This window comes from Panthera tigris, chromosome F3 (genome assembly GCF_018350195.1).
Source record: "Panthera tigris isolate Pti1 chromosome F3, P.tigris_Pti1_mat1.1, whole genome shotgun sequence".
NCBI lineage: Eukaryota > Metazoa > Chordata > Mammalia > Carnivora > Felidae > Panthera > Panthera tigris.
This window is the reverse complement of record NC_056678.1, coordinates 37,129,476-37,149,785: the sequence shown is the minus strand read 5'-3', so window position 1 is coordinate 37,149,785 and position 20,310 is coordinate 37,129,476.

The window sequence follows — 20,310 nt, the reverse complement described above, 5'->3', positions numbered from 1 at the left end:
GGCTTTAGGAGATCTCCAAGGTTCCTCTCCACCGAGGAGCCTTTATTCTAGTTATGAGGTCAGCGTTGATACAGTCGCCTTGCTGTGTCACCACATTGCAACCTCAGCCTCACTCTGCATGTCCAGTGGCACAGAATGTGTAAGGCAGAACTTCCAGGTCCAGTTTTGTTCAAGCTCTCCTTGTAGACAAAGCTACATCTTCAACTGAAGATTTTGGAACTATCTCACGGATTTGATTGCTGATGAGCAGAACTCATGGTTATGAAGCACTGAACCTATTTTTTTATCTTTCCAGGGGAAATGTTTGTGTGTTTGACTTAGGTGAAATGCAGCATAGGCATTTTTTTTTTGTTATCTTTCTTTTAATATCTATTTCTTTGCTACATTTAATGTTTTCAACTGCCCTCCTACTTCCTGGCTTAGGAGGAGATTCAAAGGTAGAGGAAAGTTAAAGAGTTTGAAAGTGTGGTTAAGAGTGTGCTGTGACTGCTTTCAGCTGAAGTGTTAAAATTGCCAGTAAATCAGAAAGAAAAGAGAAGACAGAGCATTTGCCCAAAGCCCAAAGCAGAATTTCACCAACATCAATAATTTTCAGGGCTTAGGAGGCTATTAAACATTTTCTCTACACATAGTTTTAAGCTCCTTTGAGATCTCTCACTGCATTCACAGATGTTTATAATATCTTGATGAGTCAAGCAATGTTCAACCTTAGAATCAAATTGTAAGTCCCCTCCAGCTCAAAAAATCTTTAATTTTATTATCTTTACTAACAAGTCTGGCATGCAGCTTTAAGACCATAATATGAAACTGGATCAGATGGTTGGTTGAACTAGTGGCTTATGACTTAAGTCTCAAAAATTTAGGAAAGTGCTACATCTAATTACACAAATAATACATTCACCACTTTTCATTTACGTTTTATTTCAACAAACAAAAACTGAGTCACTGTTCTCCACCAGTGCCTGAGCTAGGAGAGATTACAAATATGTCATCCCTGTACTCATGGGAGATCTTAAATAGGCCCCATGTATACACTATTAGTTTACTTTATAGTTTTCATATCATAAAATTCCTTATTTCATCTTGCATGGCATCGTGCCAACTGTTCTTAAACTCTACAATCTTAGGTACAACCACCATACAATTCCTTTGGTATTACTTCAACGTAGTAACAAAACCCAAGGCTTTTCTGTGGTTCTTCCAAAGATGAATGAGGACCAATCTCTCCCCAAACACATCCAGGTGTACAAAGACCCCTAGATCCCTTTGTAATGCTGGGGGAACCACTAAATTTGAATGAGTCTAACATACTTGAAAAAGAAAAGAGAAGATCGTCACTTGCCTTGTGAAATTCTAGCCACGTGGGTAATTATCTCAGGAAAGATGCCATAAGAGGATCCCTGGGTGGCTCAGTCGGTTGAGTGTCTGACTCTTGATCTCAGCTTGGGACTTGATCTCAGGGTCTTGGGTTCAAGCCCTGTATTGGGCTCCACACTGAGCAGGAAGCCTACTTTAAAAAAGAAAACAAAACAAAACAAAACAAAACAATACAAAGTTTCTGTCAGTGTTTTACAACCAGAAAAGATATGATATAGAAAATAGAGACATGTCTTATAGTAACAAAATATCCTTGGTTACACTGACATGAGCTAGAATTAGTAAGTAAAGTGATTTCCAAATGGGTACTTTCAGGACCCTTTGGCTTCTTGAAGTTTTGCAGGGACCATTGGAGCAGTAGTTACACCTAGAACTCATTTGATTATTTTTTTAAACTATGTTTTGTTTTACTTTGTGTAAGCTCTTTGCAGAGCTTAAAAAAAGAAGTGGGGCAGGAGAGTATGAGAAAATAATATAACAGGAAGCTGGCAAGTGGTCTTGAAATGATGGCATTATATATTTATTTGAACTATGCTTAAGTTCCTTGGTATTCATGGATGAACAGATTGGGAAAATACGGTGCAAATAACCTTGACTGGAAGGTGATCTGAAGTTCAATCAAATGCTGTGAGAAACCGAAAAAAAAAAAAAAAAAAAAAGCTTCTTATCAGATTCTGAACCCATTTCAACAGCCCTGGCTACATTTCTGAGATTACTCTTCATGCTATAGATATAGAGAAAATATGCCAGAATCTTCTAGCGTAATTACAACCAAATCTCCAGCCTCCATTGGTCCCTACCACACTGCCACAGGGTTAAAGCTAAACACTTCCTGTCATAAAGAGTCACTGTCAATTTTGTAGTCAGAAAACAGAGAAAGATATGAAAACACTACAATCCATTCCTTCCTTTAACATTTTATGAACTAAATACAGGTCCATATAGCTTGTGTCCAAAATAATCAGGGCAGAAATAGTCAATGAGTCCAATTAGAATGGCTCTGCAGAGTTAATATACAGTTTAAACATATTCTACATGTGTTTCCATTTTATTTTCCTGGTTCTATTAATTTTTTCAAATAAATCAGTGAAAAAAATCCTTGAGTATTTGTTTTTCTGAGGGGAGAAAACAGGTAAATTTGGGGAAGACCTACAAATGCACTGAATTTCTGTGGAGAAAAATGCAGAATTTATGACATGAATAAAAAGGAGGTTCACTTACTATTGCATGTCAAATTTATTTGACCCACTAATAAACACGCTACTCAGCATATCTAAATTATCTACGTAATAGAAAATATCAAAGCTACTTTTTACCTTAAATGTTTGAAATGGAAACACTACCGATATACACTAACCTGGACTAAACCAGCTGTCTTTATTTCTGTTCCCAATTCTTTTTTTTTTTTTTTAACATTTTTTTTTTATTTTATTTTTGAGACAGAGAGAGACAGAGCATGAACGGGGGAGGGGCAGAGACAGAGGGAGACACAGAATTGGAAGCAGGCTCCAGGCTCTGAGCCATCAGCCCAGAGCCCGACGCGGGGCTCGAACTCACGGACCGCGAGATCGTGACCTGAGCTGAAGTCGGACGCTCAACCGACTGAGCCACCCAGGCGCCCCTCTGTTCCCAATTCTAAGCGGCTGGGGGTTACTGGATCTATTCCCATGATCTAGATGATCATGTCTCCATAATGGATAATCTTACTAAAGTGCACAGGACACTTTGATGAACCCTCAATCTGTCTCCTCTATAAGTCACCAGGCCAACTATTTCAATTTCCCTTGTTAAGCCCACAGGCTCACTCTTTTAAGATACTACTTTGTAAACTAATTCATTAATGAAATGATAAACTTCTTTCCTCGAATTTCCCCTTTTCCTTTGGTCTTGGAGGATGAAATGTCCCTCTTGTCAAGGCAAAGTTTCCACCTGTGCTTTTGAACCAATTTATTATAATCCCATCAGGGGATTGAGCAATACTTATCTACAAATTTGTGCTTAGGTCTTAAATCTTAGGTACAGTTTTAGCCACATCTCTCTCATCTAAAGATACCCTCCATCTCTTTAAACTATTCTGACCAGGTATTTATACCTCCCACTCATTACCACTGACCGGTACAATGATAAACTCAAGAGTTTGTTTTCAGCACGCATCATACTTGACCTGTCAGCAGTATTTCACACAATCACCCTGTCTTAGTATGTTCAGGATGCTGTAACAAAATACTATAGACTGGGTGGCTTAGAAACAACAGAAATGTATTCTTCATGGTTCTGGAAGATGAGAACTCCAAGATCAAGTCACCAACATGGTTGGATTTGGTGAGAACATACTTCTTGGTTCACAGATGGTCCTTGTTGCTGTGTCATCAAATGACAGAGAAAAGGAAGACGGGAGAAAGCTCTCCGGGGTCTCTTTCATAAGGACACTAATCTCATTCATGTGGGCCCCACTCCTATGATTTAATCATTTGCCAATGGTCTCACTTCCAAATACTATCACAGTAAGGATCCGATTTCAACATATGAATTTCATGGAGACACACAACATTTAGTTTACAGCCATACTCCTTCTTCAATCATTTTCTCACTTAGATTTCAGACCACATTCTTCTGGCTTTCTTCCTTCCTTACTGAACACTCTTTCTCTGGGTTCAGTTCCACTTCTTGATCTTATGTGGTGCATGACCCAGAATTTGGTCCTAGAAGCCCTTCATTACCTCTCCCCTACTCCTCATGGGACCTCATCCAATCATTTGCTTTTAAGAACAACGTATATATTGAGGACCTAAAACATATGCGTGCGTGTGTGTGTGTGTGTGTGTGTGTGTGTATTTCTAAACTCTCTTCAAGCTTTAGATTTATTATATCTAACTGCTATTTAACATCTCCACTTAAGTGTATCATAGATATTTGAAGCAATATGTCTAAAATTGAATTATTGATTTCCTACCTAAAACCTAGTCCTCCACAAAAGCTACTTATCACTGATTCTTTCCCTTTTGTCCATTAGCTCTTCCACCTCCCCACATGTCATGTCCTATTCATGCACTGTCTTTTGGCACCAAAATTGAAACTGTGTCCAGTCAGAACCCAAACTCACTCATTACTTCTATCATTATTACTCAGGTCTACGCCACTATTAATTCCTGCCAGGACTACAAAAGCCTTCTAACTGGTCCCATTGTTTTTTCTTTTTTTTGACACTTATTCATTTTTGAGAGACAGAGAGAGACAGTGTGAGTGGGAGAAGGTCAGAGAGTGAGGGAGACACAGAATCTGAAGCAGCATCCAGGCTCTGACTGTCAGCACAGAGCCCAACATGGGGCTCAAATTCACAAGCCGTGTGATCATGACCTGAGCTGAAGTCAGATGCTTAACCAACTGAGCCATCTAGGTGCTCCCACATTGTTTTTATCTTACCCCCTAGGGTCCAGTCTTCACAAAGGAGCCCAAGGTCCAATTACAACAATATATATACATAATAATAAATATTTTAAGTTAATATGTAGGATAAAATCCACAGTGTTCTCTATGGCCAAGACCCTACATGATCTGGTGCCCAGCCTACCTCTCCAAACATCTCCTACCATTTTCCCATTTGCTCACTGAATTCCAGACCCACAGACTTTCTTCCTTCTCCTCAAATACTCTAAACTTGTTTCTAGCTTGTCTCTTTCCCATCACATTTACTTTGTTGAAATATTCCTCTTGTAGATCATCAATGACCCAAGAGGCCAAATTCAATTAACCTATTGCCAGATCTCAAACTATTGACTTTTCCATTGTGTTTGAAACCATTAATGAATCTGTTCATTACTGAAATTCTATCCTCCTCTGGATTTCTTGATATTGAATTCTCTTGATTTATCCATTAATTCTCCAAATATTTTATTTGCATTCTCTTGGTGGAATCCCTTTCCTCTGTCCAAACTTCAAATGTAGACTTCCAAACAAATAAACAAAAAACTATATGTAGAAAAACAGCTTGAAATAAATCACCAAAATGTTTCCTCAGGGTGTTGAGAGAGTTATCTATTTTCATTTTACTACTGTATATGTTCTATTTTTCTTTAATGAGAATAATTAACTTCTGTTTGTCAAATAGTGCATTCACATGCTTAACATTAGATAGAAATATTTATAATGAAAAGTGGTGTTTATCTTCTATCCAACCACCACCCCACACTCAATTCTACTTTTCAGAAAACAACTTGTAATCATTTCTTCTTTCTTCCTTTCTTTCCTTCTTTCTTTCTGTCTTTTATTTTTAAAGAGAGAAAAAGAGAGAGAGAGAGAGACTGAGGGAGTGGGGCAGAGAGAAAGAGAGAATTTTAAGCATGTTCCACGCTCAGAACCAAAATCAAGAACCAGATGTTCAACCAACTGAGCCACCCAGGCGCGCCTAACTTTTATCATTTCTATCTTGAGTCTTACATGCCTTTATGTCCCTAAACATTTATTTGCAGGAGTAGGATAGAGGCTGTTCTAATGTGGAACTGAAAAATACAGTGATATAAACTCTGGCCTCCTGGTGGAGGATGTGGCTCTTTTCCACAGACTTCATTGACTTTCTGCTTTAGCTGCACTCTAGCCCAGGGAAGGTGAAGAGAAAGAAGAAGGCAAGGCATGCTTTATTTTAAGGACATGATCTAAAGATTGCACAATACTGCATCTCAGCCTACTGTTGGCTATACCTAGCTGCAAGGAAAATGTCATTTTTGGCTGGGTGGCCATGTACTCCGATTTATTTTTATTGTATAGAAAGGGAGGATGAACATTAAAGGATCAATTAGAGGCCACGTGTATACACCTCTTTTTGAATAACCAGCTTTGGATGTTATCTGTTGACTTCTGCAACGTGACATGAAGATCTAGTTCATCCATACCCCCCTTCCCTTCTTCCCCCCCTTTCTCAGTAGAGCTCTATCACTAATATCGGTCCCACTATTGGTTATCTTTATTCCCTGTTGGTAAATGGCCATGCGGCCACCTGCATCCTTCCCTCCATTTCTCCATGTGGCAACTAAATTTCACTTTTGTGTTGTCAAGGTTGATACCATTTACATTCTTTTATGGGCCCAAAAAAGTCTTTGGTGTTTGCCTGTAGGTTGATTCTATAAGCTGGAAAACCAGATACAACACTTGGTGGCATAAACATTGATCACTCTTGTGCCCAGTGGTGTGCTTCAACACATTCTCTTCTCTAAAGAGAAGAGTTCATGAACACTCTCAAAAGAGGATCTTCCTGGAATCAAGTTTAAGTTGAAGATTTCTTATATCTTCGCCATTTATTCAAAATCATGTGACATTTTAGTTTTCTCTACTTTCGAATGGTGAATTTACTACGGTGAGTTTATTACAAATGAGACCTACTGAGTAGAACCCTTAAGCCTCAACCTTTCAATTCAAATAATATAATTCCCATGGTCAGTAAAGAATCATTCATCTATTAATTCAAATACAAAAATGAGTTAGCATATTACCTACTCTTCTAATTATGCATTCTTCCAGAACTACCAGTAATTTTGATTTACTGACAGAGAGCATATGTTTTGTTTTCATGACATTTAGTAGGAACATGCCATTAATCAGCCTTTTATTTTTCCTAAATCTGAAAATTCATTCCAAAAGAGTTTCATAGAAACTCTTAATTACTGAAAGTCATAGTTCTGCTACTAAATAATGTTCTGAATAATAAATACTATACTTATGGGGATTCATTATTAAATCCAGCTAGGAAACATAGCTAGGAATCACCTTTCCTAAGGCAAATAATAATAATAATTGCATATAATAATGTCTAACTTCTATGATGGGTACTGAAAATGAGAGTGCATTAATGCTAATTCTGTATATCATAGTAAAATAATTCTAAGAACTTCTCCAAAAGTAACTATTGGTCAAGCTGATAAGCATGAAATATCTACTACCAGAAATCTGTATGTCCTTCCTGATTGATCTTTTAGGACACTGTGTCTCTTCCAATACTACCCACAGGGGGTGGATAAGGCCAGAACAGGACAAGGTAATATAGATAATAATATTGACTTTGTGCTGAGATGATGTTGACATTAAATTCTGGCTCCAAGTTCAACCACTCACTAGCTTTGTGATCTTGGGCCAGTTATTTACTCTCTGTGGACATTAGGAAGGCAATTAGAAGCCTCACAGGAGGTAATCTTTTTTTCAGAGTCCTGAGTGATATAAAGGACTGACATTTCTAAGAAGTACACAAAACCTCAAACTCATAAAGGAAAAAAATTTATATTTTTTTCATACAATCTGAAAAACCCAATTTGCAAGGAAAACAAGAGACCTAGAGATGGTTACCACAACTAATAAAGAGCTCACATAAATCAATAAGAGAACAACCACATAAATTTAAAATGTGTCATAGGGCACCCGGGTGGCTCAGTCAGTTAGGCATCCAACTTCTGCTCAGGTCATGATCTCACAGTTGGTGAGTTCAAGCCCTGCATTGGGCTGACAGCTCAGAGGCTGGAGCCTGCTTTGGATTTTGTGTCCCCCTCTCTCTGTGCCCTTCCCCCACTCATGTTTTGTCTCTCTCTCTCTCTCTCAAAAATAAACATTAAAATAATTAAAATCAAATGTGGTAAAAAAAAGAATTTTAGAAAAAAAATACCTACAGTCATTGAGTATACGAAAAAATGTCTAACTTCTTTCATAATATCGAATATTATTGATCTAAAAACTAGGAGATAGGATTTTTCATGTAGCAGAAATTTTAAAAACTAACAAAAAACTGATGCCACCCAATTTTTGAGAAGATGTAGAGGAAAGGACACTCTCGTTCAGGTTGTTACAACCTCATCAACACTAAAAACGACCGATTGTTTGATCCAGTAATTCCGTTTCTGGCAATTTGGCCTGTGGATTTACTGTCACCATTTTTCCAACATGTGCAAGGATATTTATCGCAAAAATGATTGGTGATAGCAAAAAGAGGAACAAAGAAAGCAAAAATCAAAGGTATTATCAATAGGAATCTGAGGAAAGTGTCGTAGGGCGCAGATGGTTTGACTTAAAAAACTTGTTTTAACATTACGGGGGTGCGAAAGTATTCTACTGTATTCAGCAGAATCTGTATGCTGAATTTTGAATGTTGATCTTTTCCTGGGCTAGTGATATGTGTGTGATACGCTCTCATGATGCTGGGCAGTGACAGTGACCCACAGCGCCCTGTCAGCCTCCTGATCACGTGCATGAACCACCGGCACACTTACAACCATTCTGTACTTACACAACGCTTCGTTTTTCACTTACGGCAGAGTATTCAATAATTACATGAAATATTCGACACTTTCTTATAAAACAGATTTTGTGTTAGATGATTTTGCCTAACTGCAGGCTAATGTAAGCGGTCTAAGCACATCTAAGGCATGCGAGGCTAAGCTGTGATAGTGGGCAAGTTAGGTGTACTAAATGCATTTTTAAACTTAGAAGGTTTTCAGTTTGCAATGGATTTATTGGGCTGTAACCCCACTGCAAGTCAAGGAAGATCGACATATACATATGATATCATAATATACAGGAATTAAAAAGAATAATATAGATATTCTTTAAGTCATGTAAATACTTAAAATGGAGACTCCCTTGAATATATAATTTATTTAGGGGAATCTGATATTTTTACAAAATAGAATCTTCCTATTCAAAGCAAGGTGCTATTCTCTATTCACTTGAAATTTCTTTTATGTCCTTCTTCTCTACTGTCGTGCATATTTTTTTTAATGTTTGTTTATTTTTGAGACAGACAGAGAGTATGAGGGGCGGAGGGGGAGGGGCGCAGAGAGAGAGGGAGACACAGAATCTAGAACAGGCCCCAGACTCCAAGCCATCAGCACAGAGCCCAACCCAGGGCTTGAACTCGTGAACTGCAAGCCAAATCTGGACGCTTAACTGACTGAGCCACCCAGGGGGCCCCTCAATGACTTTTCTTCATATATAGTAGAGGTCAGCAGGCTACCAACATGAACTGAATCTGGTCTATTGCCTCTTTTTTGAATAAAATTTTATTGAAACGCAGCCATGCCCTTGTGTTTTCACCTTGTCCGTAGCTTCTTTTACACTGCAACAGCAGTGTTGAGTGATTGTGATAGACTATATGACCACACGCCTAAAATATTTACTCTGTCCCTTTACAGAAAAAGTATGCCAGGAAAGCTACTAAATTTTATGTATTAATTTATAAGCAACTTCCCTACTGAATTTTCTTACTGTCTGAATCATTTTTATTTCTCTTGGGTTTTCTAGATTTAAAAAATCATATCATGTGCAAGTAATGATGATACTGCTTCTTCTTGGGGTGCCTGGGTGGCTTAGTTGGTTGAGCGTCCGACTTCAGCTCAGGTCATGATCTCACACTCCGTGGATTCGAGCCCGGTGTCGGGCTCCATGCTGACACCTCGGAGCCTGGAACCTGCTTCCGATTCTGTGTCTCCCCCTCTCTCTGCTCGTGCTCTGTCTCCCTCTGTCTCAAAAATAAATAAAAACATTAAAAAAAATTTTTTTAAATACTGCTTCTTCTTCCCTTTTTTGAAAACGTTGACTCTGTCCTTGCTCTTACTGCATTGATGGAATTTCCAGAGAACTAGCGCATAATTCTGGCTTCCTACCTTTAACAGAAATTGTTCCTAATATTTAATTGTAAATTGTGACACTGGATTTTAGCTTGAAATGTGTGTTTTTATCATGCTAAGAAAACATCAATCAATTCTAATTTTACTAGAGTTTTATGTTAATCAGACTGGACCTTCTAACCTTTACCAAAGAAACGTTCACTATTTACGATCAGTTTTTAAACAATATGAACCCAATACTATAGTGCATTGATAAATTTCCCAACATGGTATACCCAGAGATGCACCATCCATACCTCCCTTATAGGCAGGATTTGCTTCCCAGTTGTAGGAAGTGTGGGGATAACATAGGTGCCCACTGTCAGGGTCCTCCAGGGTCTGCCTCAGCTGCAAAGAGTATTCTCCCCCATAGTCACACCCTTTATGGGCCATCATGCAGATCTGGTGACTCAACAGTGACAAGGCAGAAGCTCCTTGCTGGACTGAGATTTAGTAAGTCCTGCTTTGCAGTTCTCCCTCTGCCTCAATCCTTTCTCCTTCTTCCTTTCAGAGATGTTGATCCCTAATAAATATCTAATACCCCCAAACTCTGTCTCAATACACACTGCCAGGGAACCCAACGTGCTGTGCCTAGGGAGTTACCAAAGGGCTGAATCTGAAGTCCTTGCTGTGGGAAACATCTAAAACCTATATTCAATTCCTGTGATAAAAAATTTTCTAACATCCTAAGACATTTTCATATGTCACAGTAATTCTTATACTTTTGGTAGTTCTACTATTTGTGGTTTATAACTTTTATTTTAAAAGGTAATTATCTAATTGTAGCTAAAGATAGCTTTTGCTATCAATGCAAAAGATCCTTATTAAATACAGTGAAATATGGTTAAAATTTTATGAAGAGATACATTAGTTCCAGGATTATTTATTGACATAACTAAATATCGAACAAGAAGGAATTTGTAGAGTAAGTTGGGATATGTCCATGTGATGAAGTATCTTGTAACCATTAAAATTATATTTACAAAGACTTTTTTTTTTAATTTTTTTTTCAACGTTTTTTTAAATTTATTTTTGGGACAGAGAGAGACAGAGCATGAACGGGGGAGGGGCAGAGAGAGAGGGAGACACAGAATCGGAAACAGGCTCCAGGCTCCGAGCCATCAGCCCAGAGCCTGACACGGGGCTCGAACTCACGGACCGTGAGAACGTGACCTGGCTGAAGTCGGACGCTTAACCAACTGTGCCACCCAGGCGCCCCTACAAAGACTTTTAATGATAAGAGAAAGGGATGCATTACTATGGAGTTTAAAAAATTTTGTGCTTAAAAGGAGAGTATGAAATGTGCTCCATTTGTAGAAAGCAATGAGTATGGAAACACCAAAGCATGTTCTCTGGGGGAAAGATATGATCAGAATGTAAAATTGTACATACAGAACGATTTCAACTTTTCAAAAAAACCTTTTCATGGAAGAAGGGCTAGAAGAAAATAATTCCACATGTCTACAGTGGTTAATTACCACTTGGTGAAGAAATTACAGATGATTTAAAATTTCTTCATCATGTTCATTTTTATAATCAGAAAAAATACTCTTAAAGTATTTCCATTAGTTTTCTGGAAACATCCAATTCAGCCATACATAGTATAATATGACTCTTTTGAACTTTATATTAATGGAATTCACAAGGACTTAAGAAAGGATGCTTAGCAAGGCAATAGCCAAGTTGTTAAATATAAGTTGGCACTTGGGTAAGAAGTTTAGAATTTGATATTTGTAAACTGTACAGTTAGAAGCATTTATTGTCTACAGTATACTTGAAGTTATTTTTTAAAACAGCTTCATGACCAATGATATTTCATGCTTATATTAATTCTTAATTCTCTTAAATAAAAGTCTACTGTTTTATTCCAAGTGTCCTCTATAAAATAAAAAATATATATTACTAGATTAGGACTAAGAAGCTAAATAGGTTTGCATTAACTACATTCTAAGCTTAAAATTTTGTTTGATAAGAAGTAAAATAAGGCCACCTGGGTGGTACAGTCATGATCCCAGCATTGTGGGATTGAGCCCCACATCAGGTTCCACACTGAGAATGAAGCCTGCTTGGGATTCTCTCTCTCTCTCTCTCTCTCTGTCTCTCTCTCTCTCTCTTTCTCTCTCTCTCTCTCTTTCTCTCTCTGTCTTTCTTTCTCTCTCCCTCTGCCCCTCTCCCCCACTCGTGCATGTTCTCTCTAAAATTAAAAAAAAAAAGGAAGTATAATTAAATATAATTCTAATCTCTATGGTTAGTTCCTCAGGTAATTAAATAGTTTATGGAATATTATCTTTGAGAAGCATTTCTCTCCCTAGCACTCCTTGGTTCTCTCCTTCTCTAGAATGGTCAAGATAGGCCACCCTCACTTCTTCAGAAGTGCTTATGATTCAAGATTACATAGGAAAATGTAATTAATGGAAAAATACATAATAGAAAAAAGTATATATATAGAGAGAGAGACTGTCTATGGTCACTGAAAATTCCAGTGAGAAAACTTGGTGTTCATTAAATGTCCCTACTCTCTCAGATGGCTGCCATGAGAAGACACTCAATTCCCCTTTGGCTTGCCCCCTCTGAAGTCTTGGCCCGTTGTGATGCTTCCAGGACTTGATATAACACTGCCAGAAACTCAAACAAGGGACCTGAGTTCAAACCATTTGTTTAGTCACCTAGGCTGGCTTGGTGTCTGTATCACCTAAGGTTTATTCTTCACCCCACAGAACACACTTAGTCAAAAGCCACTAAAAGAAAAGAAAGAAAAAGAAAGAAAGAAAACTGCTCCAGTCCTGTTGAGACTACCAAGTTTTCTCAATGTCTTTTCCTACATTGTTATTTCTCCTGAGATGCCAAGGAAAGAACAAAATTTTTGTCTGTGAAAATTGGGGCAAGTTTCAAAACCTGGCTAGGTCTCCCCCTAGTGACAAAGTCAATTCATTTCTTCTAAGATACATTAGTTTTGCTTTTGTATTTATTTCACAAAATGTAAAAGGTACACTTTTTCCGAATATAAAACCTAGATGAAATTCTATTTACTTATTTACTTATTTATTTATTATTTAAAAAATTTAAATCCAAGTGAATTAACATATAATGTAATAATAATTTCAGGAATACAATTTAGTGATTCATCAGTTACATATAATACCCAGTGCCCATCCCAACAAGTGCCCATCCCAACAAATGTCCCTCACCCCTCCAGCATTTCCCCCCCACCCAACACTCCACCAGCAACCCTCAGTTTGTTCTCAGTATTTAAGAGTCTCTTACGGTTTGATTCCCTCTCTGTTTTTATATTATTTTTGCTTCCTTTCCCTTATGTTCATCTGTTTTGTATCTTAAATTCCCCATGAGTGAAATCAAATGATATTTGTCTTTCTCTGACTGACTTATTTTGCTTAGCATGATACACTCTAGTTGCAAATGGCAAGATTTCATTCTTTTTGGTCACCAAGTAATATTCCATTGTGTGTATATGTATCTTCTTTATCCATTCATCAGTTGGTTGACATTTAGGCTCTTTCCATACTTTGGCTATTGTTGATAGTGCTTCTATAAACATTGGGGTGTATGTGTGCTTTCAAATCAGCACTCCTGTATTCTTTGGATAAATACCTAGTAGTATAATGGCTGGGTCTCGGGGTAGGTCTAGTTTTAATTTTTTGAGTAACCTCAATACTGGTTTCCAGAGTGGCTGCACAACTTTGCATTATAAAAATGCTATGGAATGCATATGAACAGTATTAATGTATTAATGAGAATCCTGATTACATGGTAAATAAACATCGCAATTTGAACATTCAGGCATAATTCATAATAAACTCCAAAAACAACTCAAAGGCACTCTGAATTGTTATCGGTTAGCTAGTTATTGTGGATGAAGTCATAAATTCAATAATAGCAGAATTCCAAGATTAGTTTTCCCAATGCTAGGTAGATGTTAGTATCCATTACCTATTTTACTATGTAGTATTTATTCATGATTGTTAAAGAAACTGAGGCTCAAATAAGGTTGATGTATTGAAGATAATGTAGCTAGTAAAAGTTGAACCTGTGGTTTCAAGTTTTCCTGTCTGCTTTCCCAGTCTTTGAGCTCTGTCCTGCACTGTGCTAACACCCTGTGCCTCCCTATCATATGGCCTCACATTGTAACTGTACTGAGTCCGACTTGAAAATTTAGTACAACTTCATGCTTTTGTGCATTGCTCTGTTCTAACAATTCCTGTTTATCCTTTAAGCTCATCTCAGTCTTTGCTTCTTTGGGGACGCTTCCTTTAGTCCCTAGGCTCCCATTTATACAGCATCATGTACTGTCCAGTACCTATCATAATTCTAATCAAATAAAAATGTTGTCTGCCTCCACCCCCACCTCCTATACCCCTCAATTTGAGTCCCATAAAGGGATGGGCCTTGCACAGTCTTATAGATGTTTGCTGAATGAATGAGTGAGTGAGTGAGTGAGTGAGTGAGTAAATGAATGAGCAAACCTCACTCAAAAAATCTATGTGTCTAATGTCATTTTTTTCTGGCACCTCTGTGTAGTTAAAATTCTGATTACTGTGTTTCTGACACTGATCTGATTATTTCATTGTGATTTCAATTTCTGGCTACATCCTTGCTCCAGGGTTCACACTTTTTGACTGGGTTGAATCTCAAGTATCATACATGTAGCTTTTTCACCTTAACTGGAAGAAAATAAGCCCTTTCCCATGTTATGGTCAGTGTCGTTAAACTAATGGGGGAAAAAAAAAGGAACAGAGGATGCCCTCTAGATACAACTCTCCTCAAAGAAAGTGTAAGAAAATATATTTACTTTATAACCCACCACTTTTTGAGAAATTCATCTGTTCTGCCGATTAAGAGAAATGCAGTGAGAAGGAAGATACTTCACTTAAAATCTTCAAAGTGTAGCTCTCTTAATAGGTTAATATCTAGTAGGTTCATTGACCTTAGTGACAGACACAAAACCAGGTGTCTAAATTTTCTATTTAGAGTCAATATGCTACCAACTTCACTGTGTGGAGAAAAAGGGCACATGGTGAATCCCATTTTCTCACCAATTTATTTTAAAACTATTTTATAAATATGTAAAAGCTATAAAAACAATATTATTTATTAAACACAATACAGAATGGTTACTTTTGATCCTGTTAGCACATGCATTATTTTAAAACAAAAGATTTTCAGTATTTGCACCTGACCGAAAATACCTTGCAGATCTGTGCTTACCTTATGCATTTTACTACCTTGTAACCATAGGGTGTGATTTGCAACAATCCTTAGAATAAGCTGTTTTATTAGTTCAGTGACCCAGTAAGAGTATATATGTACAAAGCATATACATCAGAATATTTGTGATGCTGATTAATTACAGAGCACGGCACCTTAGAAGCATGTAAATGAAAAAGTGAATAACATATTCCATTATTAACATTCCTTTGTGAAGTGAGATGTTCAGAGAAAATGGAACAATGGCGTGCAGAGAAGTTGGGTCAGACAAGTGATAAATCAGTTGTGGAGAAATAGGGAAGGAATTATCATAAGCATTAAGCTATCATTCTAACACAACGAATGCAGAATGATAATACTAATATGGTAGTATTTGTAATTATAATTATGTTCCTTATAAATTATAGATCAGTTCAGAAAATAGCACTTTGATATTTTTAAGTAAACGTAGACAATATATCCACAACAATAATGAAAGGGTGCTTAGTAAGCCGCCATGGTATATTAAATCTGAAAATACAGTTCTCTATATTAACTCAAAGTAGGAATTTTTAGTTATTCCTATCTCCTCCATAAGACAAAGAGCATTCAATGTCCTCAATCTGCATTAAATATTTCACTTGCTCTTCATCTCTGAATGAATGCCAGCTAGGAAGCCCTTCCAATGACACCACACACAGATTAAAACAACCAAGACTTAGGAGAAGCACCATCAGTTTCTTGTGAATGGAACAGGTAGTGTGATGATGTTTCCCATAGACTTACCATTTTCAGGTTATCCTTTATCTCCCCTACCAAATTCTAACCTCCTTAAAAGCTGGATCTTGAATGAGATTTTGCCGTTTTGCAACATGGACAGACCTAGAGGGTATTATGCTAAATGAAGTAAGTCAGAGAAAGACAAATACCATAGGATTTTACTCATACGTGGAATTTAAGAAACAAAACAAAGAACAAAATAAAAAAGAGACAAACCAAAAAACAGACTCGTCACTATAGAGAACAAACTGATGGTTACCAGAGGGGAGGTGGGTGAGGGGATGGGTAAAATAGGTGAAGGCGATCAAGAGTACACTTACCATGACGAGCACTGAGTAACATATGGAACTGTCTAATCACTATATTGTATACACCTGAAACAAATACAGTAGTGGATGTTAACTATACTGGAACTAAAAATTTTAACAATTTTTAATTTAAAAAAAATAATAAGAAATTACAAAAACCCCAACAAATAAACCAGAAACAGACCATCAATACAAAGAACACACTGGCGGTTGCCAGAATATTGGGTGACAGGATGGTGAGTAAAATGGGCAAAGGGGAGTGGACAGGGTTCCAGTCATGAAATGAATAAGTCGCAAGGATAAAAATACAGCATAGGGAACGTAATCGATGGCATTATACCAGCATTGTGTGGTGCCAAGATGGTAGCTACACTTGTGAACATAGCAAAATGTACAGGGTTGTCAAATCATTATGTTGTACACCTGAAACTAATGTAACAAAGCACGCGAACTGTATTTCAATTAAAAAAACATTGGATCTTATTTGCATTTCCAATAATGCTGTTGACGATGCCATGTACATGGTAGATATCTGGTCATTTTTTTTAAATGACCACTTTTAGAGACAAGCCTGTTCTGTAATCTAGAACAAAGGAGAGTGGGAAGAAATCAGAGTGGAAAAAGGAAAGGAAAATCCAGTAGCATGGATGGATATCAGAATACTTCTATAGTTTTAAAAATATACAGATTCCTGGACACAACATCAGACCTACTGATCTCACATCTCTGGAGTAAGGCCTAGGAATCCTTACCTTTAATGTGGACCCAAGGCGATTTCCATGTTTAGCTGAGAACAAGAACCACTGGTTAGGTACCTAACCTTTCTTTTCCTAGCTGGTGTGCTATAAATTAGTGAAAAAAAATAACACCTTCTAGCTTTACATTTCTCAAAGTGCATACATATTATTTATATGTATATGAACACATATATTCACATATACATATTTTTTATGTATCATCTAATTTGAGCAATGTTTATTCAACAAATGATTACGTTGGTAGAAAAGTGACCTGGGCAGATTCCTGCACAGTCAATCAGTTTGCGCCTAAGTGGGTCCCTCCCCCAACACGGGTCCTCTTGTGTATCGTTTTGTGAGCTCACACAAGTGAAAGACATCTAATAGTCACATGCATAGGGACCAGTGTTTGAACTTTGGTCTCTGTGACACAATGAAGCAAAGAGCAGACTTTTCCTCTACTCAAACTCTCTCTAATCTGTTCACAAAAGGAAAACAAGAAAGAGCGTCCCTCAACACAGACAAAAAATTTCAAACTTTTTCAGGCTAGGATGATTAAAATAAAACTGACCAGGTTATAGATTGTATATTCCCTAGTATTGCATAGACACAACTTCTAGTGCATAATACTGGCAAGAACTATATCTTTTTCAGTCATACAAAAACATGCTACAATGAAGAGAGGATTGACAGATCAGAGGAGAGGTGAATTTCACTTCTGCTTCCATGTCAACTAAGACTTATTAAAAAACAATGTAAAACAAAACAAAATTTAAAAACTAAAAATTTCATTAAACGAAATGTATTTTCTGCCAACCCAGTTCCATAGACATAAAATTTGAACATTATTTAATACTAACATTTTGTTGACAATTATCTACCTCAAGTAAGAAATTTTAACTTTAAAAACTACATTACAAGTAGGAAGTTTGGGGGAACCTATTACACACAAAAACCATCCAAGTGGTCACAAGTAATCCCATATCCTACTTGATCATCTGCCTAAAAAGGTTTTGCATTTCATTTGTTAAAAAAACACTTTGGGGTTACAAAAAATGATAATTTGAAGAATAAGAAGGGTGAGATGGTGGGTGGGCAGCATTTATTAAAGATTTTAGTATATAGAAAGAAATGGAAAGGCATATCCATACCAATAGTGCTAAGTATTCAAAAGTGGTATCTGATTTGAAAAATGTTATTAATAATGCTGCAGAAAGAGACAATGTAAAATGAGGGAAAGTATATATTGTCATTGAACTCACACACAATTCCATTTTTGGCGAGATAATCATGGTGTTCACAGAATCATCCAAGAGATTTTATGAACCTAGTAATGGGAATTTCTTTTTCATTTGGCAGAAACCACAGCAATGACTAGTAATAATATAGCATAATAATGTATATATCATATTTATCATATATAATATACATGCTATTTAGGGAATGAAATACAAAACCAAATTGTTAAGATTATAACAGATGCAATGAATAAAATTATTTTGGACGATACAAAGCAATGTTAAATATTTCTCAATTATTATAGATCAAATTTTCATGTAAGCCATGCAGCATTTTTTAAAAAGTTATTATTGGGGGCACCTGGGTGGCTCAGTTGGTTGAGGGTCAGACTCTTGATTTGGGCTCAGGTCATGATCCCGGAGTCCTGAAACTGAGCCTCGCATCAGGCTCTGCACTGAGTGTGGAGCCTGCTTGGGATTCTCTCTCTCTCCTGCCCCTCTTCCTCACTCATGCTCTCTCTCTTTCTCTCAAATGAAAATGAATAAACAAGTAAAGTGATTATCAGATTTTTCAGATTTCCAAAATGCAGATATTTAGCCCAATGGCACAAATGGCTCCAAAAGAATTACATACACGTTAGTGAACTGTTTAAACCACATCTAGATGAAGCTAATTTGAGAGACTAAGCATACAACAGTATCACAAGCGTGTATGGACTTCCAGCACCTAATGCTTGCAAGAATGTGGAGAAACTGGATCACTTATTTACTGCTGTAAAACAATTTGGCCATTTCTAATAAAACTAAACATGTAACTAGCATTTGCATTCAGCAATCACACTCTGGGTCATCTATTCTAGGGAAATCAAAACTGATGTTCCTACACAAACGTGTACACAAATGTTCATAGTAGCCTTAGTCATAATAGCCCCCAAATGGCAATAACCTAGACGTTTGCTCTTCCACAGGTGAACAGCTAAACTGTGATACACTGACAACTATGAATACTACTTAGCAATAAAAAGAACGAACTAACCAATGTATACAACTTGGATGAATCTTGAGGGAATTGTACTGATTGAAAAAAGCCAATACCAAAATGTTGTTCACTGTATTATTCCATCTATGTAACATTCCAGAAATGAAAAAACTATAGAAGTGGCAAATGTTATTGGTTTGGGGATTAGGGATTGAGGAGAGGTGAAGCAAGCACGTTATGAAAAGGCATCGTTAGGCACTGTTGGAAGGGAAGAACACAGAAGAATAAAGTATAAATATAATGGTTATAGGGTAATTTAAGGGGGGGGATTACTTAAATAAAGGGATAATCTTTTAAGTTGGAAGAGGAAAAACCAACAAGTATGTATGGAAAACAGAATCGATTGCAAAAAAAAAATCCTCGGAAAAAGATTTAGGCATTGTATATTACGCATAGTGTACATTATGTAAATCTGATCGTGAAAAATTCAGGTAAGTTCTATCTTGATACCACTATATTTTAAATTATCCAAGATCAATACAACTATTTTTCAGTTACAATGAAATTTTGGAGTGTAGACACAACTTGAGATTTTTATTGACTAAGCTATGAAAAGTTTTTGCTACACTGATAAAGTCCTAAGAAACTTCTCACTCTTTTAAGGAGATACACCTGAATTTAGTAGATCCCACCAGCAATCACAGCTGGAGTATGGTGTGTGGACAGGGAATTGATGTCCTTACAGAACAGTTCCTAAATGTCTAATTTTTTCTGGGTGTGTCTTATTCCTCAGTGAAAGCCATTTAATATTCCATTGTTGTTTGGTCCCCTGGTTCCTTGTTCAGTAGCTCTGTAGAAGTTGTAACCTTGAACATGCACTATTGAATCTAGATTTTCAATTGTGCGAAAGGTACAAAATTGAGTAGGAAAGGGAAGTGATTCAAGTGTCCAGATCCAGTTTTGCCACCAATTTATGATATCTTATTTATGTCTCTTCCTTCCCTGTGCCTTTGGGTTTTGCTCATATTTAAAAAAGAATAATAATAT